The 22,366-nt window shown below is 48.0% G+C and overlaps 1 pseudogene; it reads left to right on the forward strand.

The window, feature by feature from the left end:
• Positions 1–22,366, forward strand: part of LOC135891988 (adhesion G protein-coupled receptor E2-like) — a 1,091,233-nt pseudogene that overhangs the window by 688,111 nt on the left and 380,756 nt on the right.

Consider the following 22,366-nt stretch of genomic DNA (forward strand, 5'->3'; position numbering starts at 1 on the left):
ATGATTACATTTTGAGACCTAACTGATATCTAGCTTTTAATTTATTCATTTTATTTCATTCTATTTTTTTAACCAAAATGTTCTGCAGGGCCAGATCAAACACCTTTATCAACTAAACTTGTAATCTCATCAAAAAAAGATATCAAGTTAGTTTGACAGGACCTATTTCCCATAAACCTATGTTGATTGGCATTAATTATATCACCCTCCTTTAATTCTTTATTAATTGAGTCCTGAATCAGCCACTCCATTATCTTCCCCAGGATCAATGTCACACACCTCATTTACCCTTTTTAAATATTGGAACAATATTAGCTTTCTTCCAGACCTTACTGAAATCAACATTAATGGTCCAGCAAGATCCTCAGCCAGCTCTTCTAAAACCCTTAGATGAAAGTAATTTGGACGTACAGATTTAAAAATGCCTATCTTGAGGAGTCACTGCTTTACATCTCCAAAGATACTAGTAGAATGGAAAGAGTGCTATTATCATATGATGACACTGTCATCTGTTTTTTTTCCCTAACACAGAACAAAAATATTTATTAAAATCTTCGGCCTTTTCTGCATCACTACTTATAATTCTACCATTTCCATCTAGTAATGGACCCATGCAATTTGCTACAAGACAAATGCCTGTTATATCCATTGAGGGAATTTTAATCACAGTAGCCCCACAATCAGCTCACCCTCACTCCACTTCGTACCATGGGGCTCTTCTATGGAGGTGTAAATCTGTTGGCTTCTATGGAGTCACACCAGATTTACAGCAGCATAACCAAGATCCAAATCTAGTTCATGAATGCATTTCATGGGCCTGATTCCCAGAAGGGCTGAGCACTTCAAAACTCCCGCTGCAGGTCATGGGAGCTGTGAGCTCTCAGCATGTCTGAGAGAACCAGACCCCCCTGCTAGCTATGAGGCACTGAGACCACAACCCAGTAAAGCACTTGAGCAGGTGCTTAACTCTAAGCACATGTCAACCCACACAGTAATTGGGCGCTTCAAGTTGTTGGACAGCTGCTATCTTGGCCAATACACCATGGCCTGCACTGGGGCCCTCCAGAGCTAAAAGCAACAGCTGCTATAGATGGATCTAAATGGGTTACACATACATAAGAACCTTTGCTGGATGGGTCTAAGAGCCAAAATTCTGCTGCAGCATGAACTGAGCTCAGGGTAGAACCCAGAAAGGATGCATGTGATCACAACATAAAATGGGATTATGTATCTCTGGCTTCCTGCTCCTATCCTCCCATCTCTCCCTCTCATCCTCCTTCTCTCCTTGAATTTCAGCTTGGCCTCACCATAGGAAGACCATATCCAGGATTCCCTCTGTGAGGAAGTAGCAGTGATCAGGCGTTGGAAGGGTAAGGCATTTCTCATCTGTGGAGTCCTAGAGATCTGATGGGTCTTTTGGAATCAGCCTGGATCTTCTCAGCTGCTTTACGTGGGCACATCGAGAGGAGAGGCCCCACCCTCAGTACGCAGGGCCATGCAGTGTTGCCAGCTCCCACAATTTCATTGCGGGTCTCGCAACATTGGATGTGTCTCTCCAAGTCCCAGCTCCTGGGTTCAAGCAAGAAAGTTTCTAGCCCTCATGATTGTAGAGAAAAGCTTAAAATCATGGCCTGAGCATGACTCTAAAGGCTCAGAAGCCAGGAGGCAAATCAAACCAGTCCAACATTTTTTATTTTTTTTTAAATCTCATGATTTTCAAGCCAGTCTCAGGGGCCTGTCTTGTGATTTTTGAACGTTGGGGTTGGCAGCACAGTGAGCACTGCTTACGCCGAGCCTGGAGAAACATCACAGAAGAATGCATAGGCGCCGACTCTGTGGGTGCTCCAGGGCTGGAGAACCCAGAGGAAGAAAATGGTGAGAGCTTAGCACCCACCGGCAGCCCACCTATCAATGCCTCTCCCCCCCCCCCAGTGCCTCCTGCCCGCCAGCTGGCCCCACTGATCAGCGCCACCCCCTCCCTCCCAGCACCTACTTCCCGCCACAGATCAGCTGTTTTGCAGCATCTGGAGGCTCTGGAGAGGAGGAACGAAGGCACAGCTCATTCTGGGGAGGGGGTGGAACTGGGCGGTGAAGAGGTGGGGTGGGGGCGGGAAGAGGCAGGGCAGAGCAGGGGTGGGAAGACGCAGGGCGGGGGCATTGGGGGAAGGGGTGGCTAGCAAGGAACTTAGGATGAGTTTGTGCTCCCTAAGCACTGCTTGCTCAGCTCAAAGGGGGGCAGAGCCTCTATCCCTTGGATGGAATCAATGCCAGGATACTCTGGTGCTGGGCACTTTGGGTAGGTAGGTCGATAGACCAGCCATGGAGCTGGGAATAGGCAGAATCTTTCCCTTACACTTGAAACTGTGTGGGGAGAGAGCAGCCCCGAGGAGGCAGAATGTGTAATAACAGCAGGAGCCTTTGGCCTGTAGTGACTCCGTGGAGACAGCGGCTCAGCATTTCGCTCAGCTCCAGAAGCCCGGGCTCACGCCAGCACAAAACCCACAAGGTCAGCGATTCAGTGATCCCCCAGCACAGTCCTGAGAACTGGGCGAGGAACAATGGTGATGCTGGTTGTATTTTAAAAAGCCCTCCCTGAAGGTGATGCTGGAGCCAAGACAGTGGGGTCTGGGGGCAGTGGGGTTGGACAGGGGGCCAGGAGATCTAGGTTCCAGTCCTGACTCTGCGGCTGGCTCCTCCCCCTCTCTCGGCCTCTTTGCCCTCCTGCTCTTTGTCTATTTAGTGTAGGAGCTCTTTAGGGCAGGGACTCTCTCTCTGTCTGCACAGTGCCTGGCGCAGCAGGGCCCTGATTTCAGCTGGGGCCTTTATGTTACCACTGTAATGTCACTTACCATGAGAGTGCAGCCCCTTAATCCTAGGGCTGATCTGAGTAGCCCAGAATGCCTGGTTACGGATCAGTGCTTCTCACAGCAAGCTCAGCCCGCCCGTGTGCTCTACAACCTCCAATGGCTCCCGGGCTGTTGGCTGGTGCAGTGGACTGGCACTCAGGAAACCTGGGTTCTAGTGACAGCTCTGGGTGACTCTGTGCTTTGATTTCACCATTGGTAGAACAGGGATAATAATTAACCTGCCCCCCATCTCCGTGCAGCATTTTGAGACTTACAAATGAAGAGCCAGGTACCATTATACCTCCTCAAGTTGAGACCCTCTAGTCTCAGAACCACCCCATGCATTAAGGAAATCCCAGATGGGGAAATGAGACCCGGAGAAACTTGGCCTGGGTCCCACAGCCCCTGTCTCCGCAGTCCCAGCAAAGGGCCATAACCACCATAAAATCCTTCCTCAGTCTGCCTAAGTACAAGCCAGTGTTGGCTTTGATCTACCGGCACATTCATTGATTCCCTGGCCAGAAGGGATCAGCTAGTCTGACCTCCCTGTCTAACACAGGCCACAGGACTTCCCTGGATTAATTCCTGTTTGAGCTAGAGCAGAGTTTTTTGAAAACATCCCATCTTGATTTAAAAATTACCAGCGAATCTACCACAATGGTTAATTACCATCCCTTATTTCCAGTCTAGCTTCAATTTCCAGCCATTGGATCTTGTTAGACCTTTGTCTGTGACACTGAAGAGACCATTATCCCGTATTTGTTCCCTATGTAGACTGTGATCAAATCACCCTTTAACCTTCTCTTTGTTAAGTTAAATAGATCAAGCTCCTTAGTGAGGATCCTGGTGGATTCTCCGTCACTGGCAATTTTTAAATCAAGATGGATGTTGTTTTAAAAGCTCTCCTCTGGGAATTATTTAGGCCCTAATAATTATGGCAATTCCTTTGGACTGGGATTCCTACCAGTGATCTAGAGGCAGTTAGATATATACCCAGTCCCTACTCTCAGATACCTTCCAACTGCCCCCCTACCCCCAAAGGGTAAAATGACCTATGGGTGGCAAATTAGACACGAGTTTGTATTGTGATACAGCAGTAATTTAATGACCAGTGTCCGCGGACCACAGTTTGAGAACCTCTGATTTAGAGGAAGTTCTGTGGCTTGTGGTATACAAGAGGTCAGACATGCTTTTCTCTGCATCACATGGGCTAGAAACTTTATTTTTTAATGCAAACTGAGATTCTCACCTAATCATGGGACTCCTAGAGCTGGGGCTTGAAGAACAAGAACAAATATTTCACAGCTTGTAATTATACAACGAGAGTTTGCAACACTGTGTCTGATAGAAAACTGTAGCCATGAGTCATCTTCGGTATTTATAATAATGTGAGACCCTTGATCAGTGCAGAACTGCTAAACTTCTCTCTATGATTAAGTTGATGTTGAAATCTAGTAACAACATTTCTCAAATGACAACCAGAGAGGTGGGCATTTTCATGCAGATGGACTCTATGTAGAGGCAAATGATCATGAAACAAGCCAGCCTAAGGGCGTGTCTGCACTTGGAACGCTACAGTGGATTCTCCTGTCCGCATAGGTACTCCAACCCCTGAGTGAAGTTGCTGGGTTGATTTACTTTTCTAGTATAGACCAGCTGATGTGCAGTTCCAAAGTGTAAAAACTCATTTGTGCTTCCCATGCATCACAGCTCCTGACACATGGCTTAGATTCTTGTGAGCGCCAAGCGAGTATTTTCTAATGAACAGTTTATATGGCGAATTTCATCATTTTTCCCACCCTCACTTGCTCGGGTACCAACCACAATGTTTATCCAGGGTTTGAAATTATTGGTGCCTTTCAACTTGAAACATAACTAACCAGCTTAGGCCCCAGGTCTTAGCTCTGCCCAGGAACCTCTTAGGGCTTGTTGGCTGGTTCTACACCAGCCCTGGTGGAGTCCGGTGCAGCCTGGGGGCTGCCAACTGGTAATGGTCCCCATGCCTCCGCTATGCTGGAGCTGGAGAGGAGGCTTCAGGAGCTAGCTACATTGGCCCTACACCCATGGCGGACTCCCTACCCCAGGGGACATGTGGTCAGTGTTGGTACAAAGGGAGTGATGTGGGTCAGAGGATCAGGCGTATTGTAAATATCACTCTTGAGTGTTCCGTTCTCTGTTCACTTTCACTGGCTGTTCCTCGTGCACAGAAACCCGATGGATGGAGGGCAGCTGTGCACAAACTTCATTGGTTGGTTGGGACCTGGCTGTACAAACCCTGATTGATGGGGTGGGGAAGGGAGGGAGGCGAGTGCACGCAAGCCTGATTTTGAGAACCAGGGGCATATAACCCCTTCTCTGGCCAGAGCTACTGTTCTGCTGGAGCATCTCGTGCAGCAGAGAAGAGCTCAAGTGCAGCTGCTGGATAAAATATTCACCGCCGGCAGCTGCACTTCTCCCCCCAATTTTCTCCCCCACTGGGACCTGCAGTTAAACTTGAACAACACATTGAAAATGAAACCCACAAAAGGAAGGAAATAAAAAGAACAGCCAGTTCCCATGACATGGCTCCAACTTCTCCAGCACAGTCACACTGTGTCATTACCACAGCTTCCATGCCCCACAAGCCCCCCCGAAACACCAGCCTTTCATCAGCCGGGTGCACTCAGTGCTCCCGACACAACCAGCCACTGCATCAAACATCCACAACGCTAGTGCTGCTGGGGCAGAACTGCTCTGGCGAGGGGAGAGCGTTCCAGTTGCAGTGCGTGGTCTGTGTTGTGTGGGGACGTGTAGCTCAGCCTATGCTGGGCGCCTCACTAGCCCTTGCAGTCTGGGCTTGGCCTCCTGCATCAGCTCAGTGCTTTGGCTCAGACCGCCTCTGCGCTGAGCCTGAGTTTAACTTCCCCAGGTTGGACATAGAACACTTCTGAAGAGCTTCCTCGTTCTCGTTAATCGCCCCGTCTCGTCCCTGGGCTAGTTCTGGGCATGACGCTACGCCCGAATGTGTGGAAGTTCATCATATAGGGCCAGATCCTGAGTTGGTGTAAATGGGTGTGTTGACTCCAATGGAGCTTTGCCCATTTAACCAACTGGGAATCTGACCCCATTGACTCTAATGGAGCGATGCTGATTTACACCAGCTGGGGATCTGGCACATTGACTGACTGCTTCTTGAAGGTGACTGTTGCAGATTTGAGCTATAACCATAGCTGAGATACGGACAACACCTCACTGATAAGTAGCCACACTGTCATCTGGATGAAGGTCTGGGTTTTTATTAAGATATGTTACTTATATTATTTATATATATACTTATATATGTTACTTTTTATTAAGATATGTTATGTCCAGAAAGTGTATTCCTGGGTTTAGGAGAGTATATAAGTGACCTAAGCTTTATATTTGTACTACCTTAGGATGAACAGTTACCAGGTTAATTAAAGACACCACAACACTGAAATCTCAGTCCATTTTGATAGTAAGCAACTGCTCAGTATGGGAATTATGTACTTTCCGTTGGGGCCAGGACTGAAATAGTTCTGGGCCCTCTGCACTGTGGTAAATGTCACCCATGAGGAATAAGTTACTTGGGGAAGCAAATGATTATGAGGCGCCGAGGCTGGGAGGTGTGGTGGGGCAGCAGGAAGTGTTAGCAAGGCATGGTGGGAAGATAGCTCTTTCCTGTCTGCAATACTTTTGGCTGATATGATGTCATGTAACAAGATGTGTATCAGGTTGGCTTCCTGTATTATTTTTCTGAGATAAGGGATCTGCGAAGTTCAGAATCCTCAGAGCTCGTCCTCTCCTGACAGCCTCTGAGTCCCCATGGGAAGCTGAGGCGATGGGAATCTGTCCAGTGAGTGGAATGAAGTCAGTGGAATGAATTCATGGGTGGATTAGGAGAGTCCAGGACGGTTTAAGTTGATGTAACTTGCAATTACTTCTGGTCCCTCCAATATGAATGTTCCACCAAATGAGATGCTGTCCTGACAGTGAAACACCCTTAGATTCCCTGGGCTAGATTCTCTGGTGTGTCTGTGCCAAGAGGAATTGTTCATAGAGTCTCAGATTTTAAGGCCAAAAAGGATCATTAGATCATCAAGTCTCCTCTCCTGTGTAACACAGACCGTAGAATTTCATCCAGTTACCCTGTTTTGAGCCCAGTAAGGGAAGCTTGACTAAAGCATCTTCCAGAAAGGCAGCCAGTCTGGATTTGAAGACTCAGGAGCTGGAGAATTCCCCTCTTGATCTTCATTTTGATACGCTAAACAGGTTGAGCTCTTTGAGTCTCTCACTGTCAGCATTTTTTTCAGCTCTTGAATCATTTTTGTAGCTCTTTTCTGCACCCTTTCCAATTGTTAAACATCCTTTTCCAAATGTGGACCCTAGAACTGGAGGCAGTATTCCAGTTTGTGTCTCATTAATGCCATATGCAAAGGTGAAATCACCTCCCTGCTCCTACTCACTACTGGGATCACTGCTCAGTCCCTCACCTGTTGGTTGGGAGTGAGCTCCTGTGGTACTTACTCCTTGTGATGTGGCCAGCCCTGGAGCAGTGATACCAGTCAGCTCCGTGTTCTTGGGGAGCCAGGGCGCAGTATCCAGCCTGTCTGACTCATGAAGGACACCACCCCCCAGCCTCTGCTTGAACCAAAACCAGTCAGAAGAAAGACTTACAGAAAGCAATGAGAAGTCAGTGGGAGACACACCTAAACCCCTCCTGACAAGGGTGACAGGGTTAAGACAACTCCCCTCATCTCATCTGCATCAAAGATGAGACAGGGAGGCATCTCCATTAGCATACAGAATGGAGAACAGAGATTCCAAGGCAAGAACTGCACTGAACTCTGGGACCAGAAAAGCAGGGACGCACTGCATCATGGGGAATCTCTGCTCCAGATGTTAATGAACCTATGCCTGCCCACACCCAGCTCAGCAGTTATCAGACCAATTCTAGTAATGAATCCTTGACTGACATCCAAAATACTGAAGCTGCCTAATTGCATTGTGAGCTCCCTGGAAGGAACACCACCCATAGCCAGGAATGATCAGTTCCTATTGTCTAGCCTAAAGAAAACCCCTGAATCATCAGTTTACCCATAAACAAATCTAGTGATCTCCCTTGAACCATTGCTGTTTCCCTACAAAAACCCCTACCCACGCTCAAGTAAGGGTTCTGATGCATGGGTCCAAACTCTGCATCAGTTCCACTGGGACCTCATCTTCTCCTGACTGATTGTGCTGGGGGCTCTGCCTGTCTCCAGCACTCAGGACCCTGAGCTACCACCACCACCTGGGAACCCCGACCAGTTCAAGCTTCATGGAGTGGTGAGACCCCAGCTCTCTTGCTCTCTCTCTCTCTGTTTTCTTTTCTACCTCAGGTATAACTTTTTAACCCTGACTTGTTTGATCAGGTATAGTTTTCTATATATGACTTGTAATTTTTTATAATGTAACTGTTATGTTTGTTTAGGTTCTCCTTGGTTAGTGGTTATCACTATGATTCAATAAATAACTTTTATGGTTCAGCTGGTTGCTTCTCTCTCTCTCTCTCTGAACTTTACTCTTTTGTGTTTCTGGCTTCCCCATTTACTCTGCAGCAATGCTTCTCTTACCTAAGCTAAAGCTCCCTGTAGCGCCCAAAAATACTGTAGGCTTTGCTCATCAAGTGGGTTACTACCAGAACAATTGTAACGTGAAAGTGGGGATAGGGACATGCTGACCCTGTGACATACGAGGGTGGCAGCTTGGAAGTGCTGCTCGACCCAGACTACTGAGTCCAGGGAAATATAAGGGGTCCACTTGAGAGTGCCGATTGACCTGGTCCACTCAGACTTGCTGTGTGTGTGTGTGTGTGTTCGTTGGGAACCCAGCCCTGGGGAACCTAGGTCCTGCAGGATAGCTCCATTGGGAGGGCATTTGCAGAAGGGAGAAGTAGAGTTCCATATGAAAACACAAGTGACAGAAGCAGTACATTGATAGAATTACAGAACCCACCCCCCCACCCCGAAGAGTAACCCTAATAAATGAACATGCTCCAAAGTAATGGGCAAATCTGATAACAAATTGGTGGAGAAATGCAGGCAGCTCGTGACCCTAATCATGTGGTAATTGTTGAGTAGTTGCTCTGGAGTAGGGAAACTGAGGCACATATCTGAGCAAGCTTTCTTTTCCTTTTTCAGACCAAGCTCCTTTAGCAAGGTCCCTCTCTCATAGAATATTTGGTAACCTTCTGTTAAGAATCGTGCTTAGAATACCTGTAGAACTGTGCAATAAGGAGTTGAGAGTTGTGCCTTAAAAATAAAGGTTTTAGAGCAATACTGTGACTAGTGAAAGAGCTGTTGGTGGGGTTAGTGAAATAAGAGAAGTAGAGATGGCTCAAAAAAACCCCTCTTGGCTGCTCGCTTGAGACAGGAGAAAACCAACAGGTTAGAGAGATGGGAAGTGAAGAAGGGGAAATGCCCTTGAGAAAGGGGGTGTTTTAAGGGTGAGAATCCCCTGACTGAAGCTAGTCTGAACTTTGAACAATATTGCACAACCTTTAAGCCGCGTGGTGGTGCAAAGGATGCAGCTGCTGCATGGGCATTATTTTATGCATGTCTGGACATGGTTGAAATGGTAAAGAGAGGGCAGGAACTAGAGCTTGAGAACAAGCAGTTACAACAACGTTTGAACAAATGTGAGACAGATGGGTGTCAATTGATAGCAGAAAAGCTCAGAATGGTGACTGTACTCAGAGATATACAAGAGGAGAGAGACAAGGCCAGCAGGAATGCAGAACAGTATAGAAAAGAGTTAACACACACAAAAGTTCTGTTAGAAGACGCAAGAGCAGCAACTCGCTTCTTGGCAGAAGAGAACAAGGCAGCAAAAGCAACAGCAGGCCATCAGGAGTGTGAGGCAAAGATTAGTAAATTGCATGCCCAACTTAGCGCACATAAGGGGGTGGTAGCATCTGGAAGGTTGAGAGAGGATTGTGATTTGGAATAGCCTTGGCTTGACTAGGAGACAACCTTACTACGTCCGTGACCAGCTCTGTTGTGGGAAGATCGGCTCCTGCAACTATGTGTTTAACCTCCCTTGTGGAAACAGGGGCAACATTATGCAGGTGTGGCCAATTGGGGTTGGATGGGTTTTTTGGGGAGGGGCCACTGAACCGTGACACAGCCGTTGCATGGCTGGCCCGTGTTTGGCAAATGTACCCCTCTGCTGATGGCATGGACTTAACCCAATTGGCTCAGTTATGCGCCTCTCCTTGTGATGCAGATGCTCTAGACATAGGCATAGGTTCTTGGGAGCGGACTGCCCCTGGACCCCGGGAATGGATGATAAGTGCTCTTAAAATATTACTGCCAGCGTCTTCCCTTAAGAAACTGTACATAATGGAAGAGCAGAAACCAGGAGAGGCCCCAGAAGTTTACCTAAGTCAAAAGAAAATGCTGGCAGCTCTCTCTGATTCATTACCCCAGACAGAAGAGAATGGGATTATCACTTTCCAGTATCAGGGACACGAATTAGTACAGAACACTTATACAGGACTAAATTCTCAGACAAAAATAACCATGGGGATTGTGGATTTAGAACACCTAACCTGGAGTGAACTAGTGGCAAAAATCAAGCAGGCAGGAGATTTGCTGTGAGAGAAAAAGGTGTCTTAAAAAGACAAAAACAATGAGGAGTCCTTGTGGCACAAGGCACAAGCCACAAGGACTCCTCGTTGTTTTTGCTGATACAGACTAACACGGCTACCACTCTGAAACCTGTTAAAAGGACAAGTCAACAAAAAGACTACCTCAGAGCCCGTGCAGGCTATCACATTTACAAATAATGGTCCTCACTATGCCAGTCGCTCTCCCAATTCTAATTCCCCTACCTCCCACAACCCTGGGCAGCGCTGACCCAAGGAGACCCTTAGGAACATGATTTGGAAGGAGCTGGTGAATTTAAGGGAGGATATGGGAAAATATGATCGCCAGCCCCTCAGCATCCTGATTAATGCTTTGTCTGAGGAGAACGGAGTTAATGCAGGGAGCTCCCCCACAACCCACTGCCTCAGTACGGAGTGCATCCCCCACGCCCACTCCCTGTCAAAGCCAGATCCCTGCCCCCTCTTCTGAGTGGAGGCTCTGGGAGTCTGATGATCAGTAGGGGTGCCCGGTTCCCCACGGGCCTCCCCAGATGATCGCAAGACGTCAGTGCGACGTATGGAGGAGACCCACTGTGCGGGCTACAGTGGGGAACCCAGGGATGTTAGCCCAATTGCTAGCGGATAGGATCTCCGAAGGGAGACCCACCACTAAACAAGTTCAGCTCAGCGGGTATGAGGGAGAAACTGTCTCCTATGGTTTGTCTCTTGGGAGTGGCGATTTGCCTGTTAAGGAAGCCATCCCAATCTCCCAGTGTTTGTCTGTGAACAGTCATGTGCCTGTGACAAGGGGAAGGGAAGTTCAAACTGTTTGTCTAGTCAGAAAAGCAGTTTATCTGCTGGGGGAGAAAATGTCTCCAGTGTTCTGTCTGTGGAGCAGGCAGAAAGTACCTCTCAGTTTATGCTGACTGAGGATTTGTCAGTTGTGCCAGATGTGGTTCTGGTCTCAACTAAAACCCAGGAAGGACGTGTTCCTAAGCCTGTGTCTGTTGGGGGTAATGACTTGCCCATGGAGGGAGCTACCCCAATCTCCAAACACTTGTCTGGGAACAAAGGAAAGGAAACTCCAAACTTTGTGAATGTTAAGAATGGCAGTTTATCTGTTGGGGGAGAGTTTGTCTCCAATCTTCAGTCTGAGGAGCAGACAGAATGTGCCTCTCAGCTTATGCTGATTGAGGATATGTCAGTTGTCTCAGAAGTCGTTCTGGACTCAACTGAAACCCAGAAAGATGCTCAGGAAGATGTTTCTGTAGCGCAACCCCTAGCTGAAAAGGGAAAGGACAAAATTTCTGGGGGAAATGGATTGTTGCCTAAGAGTGCTCCCGAAGGAATAAAACCTCATGCTAGCTTTTGCAAGCAGTTGGCTGCAACTGAAGGGTGTGGAAGTGAATTGACTGAGTTAGCTCAGGATGAATCATTGCCTGTAGCAAGCAACAGTGTCGGTGCTGAGAAATTTGGTTCAGTTTCTAGCTGCCAAAGTTTCTCAGCTGTGTATGAATCCACTGACTTTGTTTTAGAAGGATCCAGGGTGGAAGCCATCCCTACTAAAAACAACACTGCCTCTGTCATTTCTAAGCAGCTCTTTACACACACCTGGGATGGCTGCTGCTCTATTGTGAATCGGGCCAGCCCCAGTGTGTGTCAGGTAGAAATCCTGAATGGGAAAAATGGGAAACCCTGGCGGAAATGTTTTCATTCTTCACAGCTCAAAGAATGGAAGGATAAACCACCTGACTCTCAAGACTGTCTTCTCCATCCTGTCGGCCACCCTTCTTGGCTAGCAAGAAGGAACGGCTTTGAGCCGTTGGAAAATACGCATCGAGTGGGCTGGTCAGTGCCTACCCCGATGTTGAGACAGGAAAAGGCCAGAAAAGTCCTTGACTTATTATGCAAAAAGAACAGGAGTACTTGTGGCACCTTAGAGACTAAAATTTATTAAAGCATAAGCTTTCGTGGGCTACAGCTCACTTCTTCGGATGCATATAGAGTGGAACATGACTTATTATGGCCACCCTCACGTAGGTCACCGCTTCATGTTCACCCTGAAATATCGGTCCCAGATTCTCCCAATATATATGGGGGCAGGGAGGAGTGTGGGAATTTGTTCTCTCTTCTCTGCCCCCTCACAGGTCCCGTACACGAGCCATGACATCCCACTGGTGCACCAGCACCCTGCTGTTCATAAGTGTCTGGAATGTGATGCTGTCCAGGCTCTATGCTGAACCTGTGATTCCTCTGAGCCTCTGGAGGTGCTTGCCAGCTGGAGCCTAGGAAGTAAAATTGCTGTGCCACATGCATGGATTCTATAGGAATGGGAGCAACCCCCTGGCCCTGCAGCGTCGCTACCAGTTCTACACTGTTGGCAACTCCTCGGGTTGCCCCTGGGAAAGCATTGCCAATTGCACGCAGAGTGCCACCGGAGCGTCACTCAAATTTTGTTATGAAACTAAGACCATCCAAGACTCCTTCCCATTCTTCTGTAAGCCGTTGTGGTCTTGAACAGGGCACACACCATCAAACACACCCAGTGACAGCCTCCTGGGTGGTGGAAGGTGCAGGGTAGCCCTGGTTTCCTCCGCTGTTTGGGGAACAACCATGCCCCTACATGTCATCATTGTCATTGGAACTCAGACACCTCAGTTATCCGGAGAGGAACTGCAGCTGTCTCTAATCACGCCAGCAGGCAAGAATATCACACGGTTCCTCGTAAACTGGGAACCGCTGAACTGGCCTTTAGCTGGACATGACCTGACTCAGCAAGGTCCCCCAGACTGGGTAATTCCATTAAAGGGCACACATTGTGACAAGCTCATGCCAACAATTTGGTTTAAATTCTATGGGCATATTGCCATTTCAGAGGGATTTCATGAGCCCGGTTTGTACAGAGTGGAATTGGGCCAACAACAAAAAACAGTTTTAAATTTCGACCCTCTGATCACAAACCTTGCACCCCTCCGACATTTACGAGCCCCAATTTCAGGACCCCGTGTGTTGAAATTGGATCAACAAGAATATTTGGTTCTTCAAACTCAGACTTCTCTGAAGGTGGTTCAAATCCACTTAGAGAGCATGAATATCTCTCACATTGCACCTTAATTGGAACTAGCCATAAGGGTTGGGATGAATGGGTAAGAATGTGGCAAGGGGCCGACCATGTAAATAGAGTAAAAGGGAATTAAGTGATTGGATTGCACCTGTAGGAACAGGAATCTCTTTAGTTAATGCCGCAAATATAGAAGTTCTGGCTAATAAACCGTCATATGCCACCGAAAGTATAGAGAAGATGGGAAACCCTATTAACAGCATCTTTAAAACAGTTAAGTGAGGAACAGCAGTTAATAAGTAAGGTATTTCCTGGATGGGAAAGACTCATAGAAAAGGATGAAGAGTTAATAATGTCTGGTGTACAGTCCCTCCAGAATAATGTCTCATTGGCCTCGGTGTGTGAGCAAGCTCAGGCTCTCACCCAGAACGTAGTCATGGGAATGATTTGGCAAGCCATAGCAGGACAAATTCCCATGGAGGCAATCAGATTAATTCGACCCCATGTAACAGAGGAAGAATTAGTCCCCCAGCCCTGATGGAGTCTAGTTAATGTTTCGTACAATCACCACCAGCAAAGTTTGCATTTATTCCTGATAACGTGGCAGGCAAAGAAATTAGAGTAATCCACCCAGTAGTCCCACTGGGATTACAGATTAATGGTAACTCAGTTATGTACTCCAGAGAACCTAACACTTGGGCCTGGCAGAAAGATAATGTGTGGAACACAGTAAATGTAAAAGGGTGTAAGAGAAAAGAAGGTTTGGGCTATATCTGTGAAGACCAAGCATTGGAGGAACATGGTGAATGCTTCTTCCCACAACCTGGGAATAAGTCTCACTGTTCCTTCGATGTTATCCAGGAAGAGGGGTCTGTTATTGTCTATGTTGGTAAAGCGTGTGTGTGTGTGTAAGGACAAGATGTAATATTGTATTGATTAATGGACATTGGATTCAACCCATGTTGCCTTACGTTAATCGCTGTTTCTGTAATGTAACCACCATTGTTAGTTGTGATATTAAGTGTACTGTGCCTATATGGACTGTACAACATTTAAATGCTTATCCTGAGCTCTACAAGGAGGTTTCCCCCATTTCACTGGGAATGGGTCTCACTGCCATTAAGGGACTATTAACTCATCCCTCTTTACAAGCTGAGCAGCAAAGGCTCAGAACTTTGGGGGAGAATGGCAAACTCGAGATTCAACACCACAACCAGGCGATCTCTAGGCTTGCAGCTGCAGTTTAAAAACACAGGCCATCACACCTGCTGGGAGACTTTGCTTGGGTGGAGCCCCAGTGCAACAGGTCTTTTGAATATCATGCTTCACCCCATTGGGGTGAAAACAGCTGAAAACTCCATGGAGAGAGAGTTCAGCCAGCCCCCAGGGGCAAAAAATTAAAAATTCTGCGCACAGTATTTTTAAATTCTACAAAATTCTGCATATTTTATTTATCAAAATAACACAATATAATCATGCCCGTTTCAATTATTTCAGTAATTTATTTCAAAATACCTGTCATCAAGTATATCTAACATTATAGACAACAAAAAAGATTCAGGAAATGTTTTTTGACAAATAGATTCCTTACTAGGCATATTAATACAGAACTTTGAGTAATAATTCTTTTAAACTACAATACAGAAACATATTTCCTGCACCACTCAGAAGCAGTGCAAAGGCTTGCAGGAGTCAGGGTAATGGAATTGCCAAGGGAAAGGGAAGTAATTGCTAGGAAGGAGCCTGGGAATGAACCTAGAAGGTTATTGAGTGTAGGAGGGAGAATGGAACAGGTTTTGGGTGGGGGGCGGGGGTGGGAAGGATTGTAAGGGAGTTGGGGAGACTCCCCCATGCAGACCCTGGCTCAACCCTAGCCTCTTCCATTCAGTGAGGCATATCTGTGTCCCTACACCCCCACTCAGACACCCCCCCCAGCCCCTCTGTTCTCATGTGGCCCTGCCTCCAAAGCCCCCATCCCCAAGTGGCCCTGCACCCCCATTCTCATTCATCCCCTGCCTCAGTCTGTTCATCCCCACTAGCCCTTCTGAACCCCAGTCTATGTGACCCCCGCTCAGCCTCATGCACCCCACTCTGTCTGTCCCCCCTCCCTCCATATCCCATCCCTCCTAACCAGGGCACTGTGAGGAATGCAGCCGGCTGCTGGCTGCTCTTGCCTGGCTGCTCTCTGTTCTGGTGCCACAGAAGCCCCTGGTGGGTGAAAGGCATAACTGAAATGTCTCTCCGGCAGAATGTATTTTCTGAAAAGAAAAAAAAAATGTGCAGGGGGCCTGAATTCTGCGCATGCTCAGCAGTGCAAAACAAGGAGGGTAGCTGGATGCCAAAGAGATGAGCTCTAATCCTGTTGTGAGTATATGCCCACTCTCAGCAGGGATTGAATTTACATTCTTTATCTAATAGCATGATCTGGTGTCACCTGAGCTAAAGACCCAGCACTGTCAGCCAGGAGCAGCTGTAGACACATAAACTTCTTATATGGTCCAGCCACTGGTAGGTGACAGAGCCCCCAGTCTCCTGGGTTAATATGTGTGATGCTGTATGATTCAAACATGACCATTTTATATAATTAATATTGCCATTGTTAGACAACTGCAACAAATCTTCTACAAAGTATATCATGTAAGGTGTCAATGGAAAGTTATGATTATTCTGTTTATATGCATATATCATTTTTGTATCAGAAGTTATGAGTATTGGCTATATAGATCTATATTTCAAATGTGTTTGCTCCTGGGATAACACCCACAAAGTAATTTACGGCCAGTCTGGCCAGCACATTGTGAATTAACTCTTCAAGTTGATGGCCCATTAAAGAACACTTAACTCTCACAATGGGCCATAGAATATGCTTCTTCCCACCTGATGAGCCTTTCTGAGCATGCCTTAGCCAGAATATGGGCAATGGCTGCTCCTGTGAGTCATCAAAGCATGCAAGGGCATGTGACTTGCTCATGTGACCATGGACTCCATTTTGTGCCTGTAATTTTCCACAAACTAAGACTGAGAGGATACCTGCCACATGGGAGAAGGTATACAAGATCCTGTAAACATCTCCATTTTGTCTTCAATTCCTGTTTATTTTTCTGGACTGGATTTCTAACAAGGACTGATGACCCCAAAGCTGTTTGGGTAATTTCCAGAGAGACATTTGCAACCTAGCAGTTTATTCCATCACTGCTTCAAACCTGATAAAAGAACTTTGCAATGATTGAATGTAATGTGACTTCCTTAACCATTTTAACTCTCCTCTTCTTTTCTTTGCAAATTGACCTTCAGATTTTAGTTACTAAAGGATTGGCAACAGTGTGATTATTGGATAAGATCTGAGTTATATATTGACCAGGCTAGGTGACTGATCTCTTGGGATTAGAGGACCCTATATGTGATGAAATTGTTTTTCAGTAACCACTCATCGTAGAGCCCAGCGTCTGAGTGGTGAGACAAGGGCTGGAATGCCTAAGAAGACTGCATTTCTGACTTCTTGTTAACAGTGTGGTGAGATAGAAGTTTACTTTTGTTACTGGCTTGGTATAAGCTAATGGAAGAATAACCACCAGTTTGGGGTGAGTCTGCCCTATTTCTCAGCAGTTTGTCCTGAATTTGGTATTCTCAGGGTTTTGGTATTCCCAATGAGGCACGGTGACAATATGAGTTATGTGTGGAACCATTTGTAGGAAAAATTCATGGATTAAAGGCCAGAAGGGACCCTTCTGACCATGTAGTCTGACCTTGTGTGTAGCACAACACAGAGGATCTCACCCCGTGAGCAAGGAATCAAGCCAATATGTTCTATTTGAACTAGAGTGTATCTTTTAGAAACACATTCACTCTTGATTTAAAGATTGTCAGTGATGGAGAATCCACCATGTCCCTGGGTCAGTTCTTCCAATGGTTAATCACCCTCATTGTTAAACATTTGCACCTTATTTCCAGTCTGACTTTGCCTCGCTTCAACTTCCAGCCTTTGGATCAAGTTCAGCCTTTGCCTGCTACATTGAAGAGCCCTTGGCTACTAGAAATATTTCCCCATGTAGGAAGGCAATGCTGTGGCAGGGATGAGCCCCTGCACCTCTAGACTTGACAGTCCATAGCCCTGGAACCTCTGGGCTTACTGCATCAGTTATGAATGTAAAAAAATTTGCTTGAGTCCCAGCACTTAATTTCTTGCACCCCAGGACCTCTTTAATTGCAAATTAAGCACTGAATGTAGGTGCTTATAGACTGTAATCAAGTTGGCTCTTAACCTTCTCTTGGAAAAATGAAATAGATTTAGTTTGTCTCACTCTTTGGCAGATTTTCCAAACCTTGAATCATTCTGGTAGCTCTTTTTTGAACCCTTCCAATTTGCCATGAAGTGTGGACACCAGAACTTGACTCAGGATCCAGCGGGGGTCTCACCAGCAGGGCATACAAGCATTACCAGAGGGAAGCCAATCCCCAGCAGAGCCCAGGGTTGCATTTAGACCCCACTGTGGGATTGCTGGGTCCAGAGAACAGGCATGATTCTATCTGGGACATCTACACAATCTTCTGCAAGCTGGGTCTCATGGACAGAGCTTATTTTGTGGGAGGAGTTTGGAAGACCTCTGTGACAGGACATACCCCCGGGGTGAAGCCTGGAAGCTGTTGGAATTGCTGTGCCCCCAGACCATTCAGCTGGGTTGGCCTCTCCCCCTGCTCTGCTGGTGACACACAGCCATCCCCTCTGAGCCCTGTTATCACCTAACATGACAGCCGATGGTGCCACACACCCAACTGAGTCACCCGAGTGCTTTACCTAAGCCACTCGTGGACCAATAGTGGAGGCAGCAGCCAATTTCCCAGCTCTCCAGCCTTGCACCCCTACAGGAGTATAAACCCAGAATTATACCATCTTGCACTGCACAGGGATCTGTATGGTGCAAGCGCCTTAATTAGTCTTCTCCCCCCCTCGATGTGGGGCAGATACGCACCAGCCTTTGTTAACAGAGCTAAGATTCCCTAATGCTTCACTCAAAAACACACTGGTTAAGATAAAACATAAAAACAGGTTTATTATCTACAGAAAGATTGATTTTAAGTGATCGTAAGTGATAGGAAATCAAACAAAATCGCAATCTAAAACGTATACAAACTAGATAGGACTTAATCAGCAATATCTCACCCTGACTGATGATACAAACAGGCTTACAGTTTCTTGAGGCACAGACTGCATCTGCTTTGCAGCCTGGGTTCCCCTCTCCTGTTCAAAGTCCATTTTCTTCCAGAGGTTCTTTCAGGTGTTGAGTTGTGGGGGTGTGAAGACAAGTGATGATGTCACTCCCCATCTTTTACTGGAAAGTCTATGCATGTGACGTAGGGGTTCATCCCCATTGGCCAAACATTCTCCACTGTGCTCCCTTGGAGGAGGCTTCCTTATACAGAGTTCCTGTGCTAGTGGATTCTTCCCTTGACGGGTGCTGATGACAGCAATTAGCACTATCTGGCTACTCCATTGTTGTACCCAAAAGGCTGGTTTGGGATGTTTCCAACCTCACATCATATTTTAGTAACACACACACAGCAAGATTTCATAACTTCACATACAATGGTAGCACATACAATCCACCGAGATATTAATGGTTAGCAGATCAAGACTTTTAGAATGACTCCTCGCAAGGTATACCTTGTACAAAACATACCATAATTACATCACCATGGCAAATATGGGGTGCAGTGTCACAAGCATCACCCCCATTCAATCCTGATCTGCAATTTACATTTTAGAAGCCTCGGGTGCAATGGGGACACCGACCATGACCAGGAACCCCACCACCAGGATGGAGCATTGCTCTCCTCACCCACGCTCTGCATGGAAACAGCTGCCAGTGGCATCAGTGACAGCACGGGTTGCAGCGTGAGTCATCGCTCATGGGAAAGCTTTGTCCCTTCTTAGCCCTGCAGCGAAGGAGGTTGCGAAACCCACACGACCAGGCTCTTCTCCAGAAATGCACAAACCTCTTCTGCTGCTCCCCAGAAGAGCTGCTACGTCCCCTGGAGTGGGCTCACTGACACTGCTGCAGCAGGGCAGCGCCGGTGGTTACCGGCCCCTCACTGGTTCCAGTTGTGTGACCGTGAACCAATGGGTTACCAAGCAACACTCTGCTCCCATTATTACCATGGTAGCGCCTAGAGGCCCCAGTCACAATTGGGGTCCCTGCTGCACAGACACCAAGGCCTCGCCTGGAGCAGGGTAAGGTGGGAAGGATGGCCGAGGGGGCAGGCCATCGGGCTGGCCTGGAGGAGGGTTGCATTCAGTTCCTGCCTCAGCTCCAGGGGCAGCTGAGGCAGGAACAGCACTGCAGCTGCCCCGTGCAGAGCCCCCTCTGTGACATGGGGAGGGCTCTCCCTTGCTTGAAGGGGGGGGCGATGAGTCAGGTTAAGATTTTATCACTGTTATTTTCAGTAAAAGTCACAGACAGGTCACGGGCAATAAACAAAAATTCACGGAAGCCCATGACCTATCTGTGACTTTTATTAAAAATAATGGGGAGCAGTGCTGATGGGGGGCTGACTGAAGCCCAAGTGGGAGAAGAGAGCCCAAGCCCTGCTGCATGAGGCAGGGGGAGGAGGGGAGTCCAGCACCTGCCGCTGTGCCGGCTGACAGCTCCAGACCCCCGCCGCAGCCCCAGCGTCTCAGAGTTCCGGCGTCCCCCCCACCCCAGATGGCTGCAGCGGCTGATGGCTCCAGTGTCCCCCCGCCACCCATGGTGGCTGACAGCTTCGGGGTTCCCCTTCCACCTGTGACCTGAAAGCTCCTGGGGTCCCCCTGCCATCCGCAGTGGCTGGTAGCTCCACCCCCCCACCCCCCCCCCCGTCCATGATGGCTGAGAACTCCAGGGGCCCCTGTCCCCCATGGCGTCCATGACATAATCTTATTCTTAGTAATAAGAGACCTATCGGGAGGTGAGAGGTGCTTTTATAAACCATGTCACCTAGCATGTGTTCAAACCCCAGTGCTGGCAGGGTACGTTGTATACTACCCCACGTCTGCTGGTCTGGAGAACTCGTGAGAAACACCCACGCCCTGAGGAGCTGACTGGATGGGACAAAATGGTCCGAGGCCCAGAGAGGTGACGGGCCGTGCCCAAGCAAACCAGAGCAGAGCCCCACTCGGCACGGCTGCTTGCTAAGGGAGGGACAGGAACCTTTTCTGTTGGGTCCCTCTGGGGCACCATTCAGAAAACAACCCCTCACGTGCCCCTGGCTGAGGCCGCCTGGACTCTCTGCCTGGCCTACTGCCCTCACTGCTTCTCAGGCTCCTTTCATACATCTCCTCATTGCATCTGGGAGCCAAGGCAGGACTGACCAGAACAGCCCGTTGCCTTTTGTTTATCATCGCAGCTCCTAGAGGTCTCAAACCCAGGGGAAGGTATGAGACAGCTTTGTGTTTTTATACCATCCTCTCTGGCCATGAATGTGCTTACTTGGCGTTAGCCAATGCCTAGTGTGTTGTTCTGCCAAGGCCAGGCCTGCTCTGGTTCACAGCCTTTGGTTCACACTGTTAGTTATGCCTAGGGCTCTAGCAAGGCCTACACCCGTGGCTGGCGGGGTTGGGCCTATGCTTTGGCTGACACTCCCTGAGACTGTTTTGTGCGACCCCCCATGATGGGAGCGATGTCCAGTGCTGCCAATGGGCCTGAGGATGGACAGTCCGATGGGGTTGATGGTGGGCTGGAGAGACGCTGCCCAGTGGAGTTTGAGGAGAGCTGGTGAATCGATGCATTGGGGGATACAGGGACCGTGTGCTGAACAGCATGCAGCAGAGGAGAAGGCTCTGGCGCCGATGGCAGCGAGATTGTGGGATGGGCAGAGAAGGTCCAGTTGGGAAAAGGGGAGCAGGGAGACACTAGGCCTGAGCAGCCAGCTGGAGCAAGTGACTGGAAATCTTTAAAAGCAAGGAGGGAAGCTCGGAGCTGGAATCTGCAGTGAATAGGGAGGGTGACATGATCCCGCTGTTTTTCACCCGATTTAGTGACATTGGTGCAAAAACTGAGGCAGAGCAGCCCACAGAGAGGAGGCTGAGCCAGGCCAATCATTTACCTGCTGGCCCAGGTGAGATCTTCCTTTTCCTCTTCCTCTGCTGGGTTCCCCTCTCAGCCCAGTTTTCAGAAGCATTCTGCAGCTCTGTCACTGTCAGTGTCTCTGTCCTGAGCGCTCTTGGCTTTTGAGTCAGCCAGCTGGAGATTAGAGCCGTGTCTTGAGGAACAGACTATTATTATTTATTTGTATAACAGTAGCACCTAGGAGTCCTGGTCAGGGACCAGAACTCAAGATATCGTCCCCCTCCTTAAGAACTCTCGTCAGAACAGAACTCTCTGAGACACCCACCTCACTGTTACAATCTCTGGGCTGGAGAGCTGATTTTGCATCTCTAGGCCCCAGATACCTTTGAAAATCTGGCCCCAAGTACCTTTTGAAACTGGGATTTATGCTCCTAAATTACTTAGGGTACATCTACACTGCAATAAAAAATCCACTGCACTGAGTCTCAGAACTGGGATCAATCGACTCGGGCTTGTGGGACTAAAAATCGCAGTATAGACGTTCGGGCTTGGGCTGGAGCCCCAGCTCTGAAACACAGTGAGGGGAAGGGTCTCAAAGCCCGGGCTCCCCCCTCCCCCGAGCCCAAATGTCTACACTGCAATTTTTAGCCCCTGCAGGCTGAGTCCCACAAGCCCGAGTTAGCTGACCTGGGTCAGCCGCGGCCATGCCACATGGTTTTTGTTGCAGTGTAGGTATCCCCTTAGATGCTTTTGAAAATATTCCCCCCAGTGATTTTAGTTACACAAGTTG

This window comes from Emys orbicularis, chromosome 19 (genome assembly GCF_028017835.1).
Source record: "Emys orbicularis isolate rEmyOrb1 chromosome 19, rEmyOrb1.hap1, whole genome shotgun sequence".
Classification (NCBI taxonomy): Eukaryota; Metazoa; Chordata; order Testudines; family Emydidae; genus Emys; species Emys orbicularis.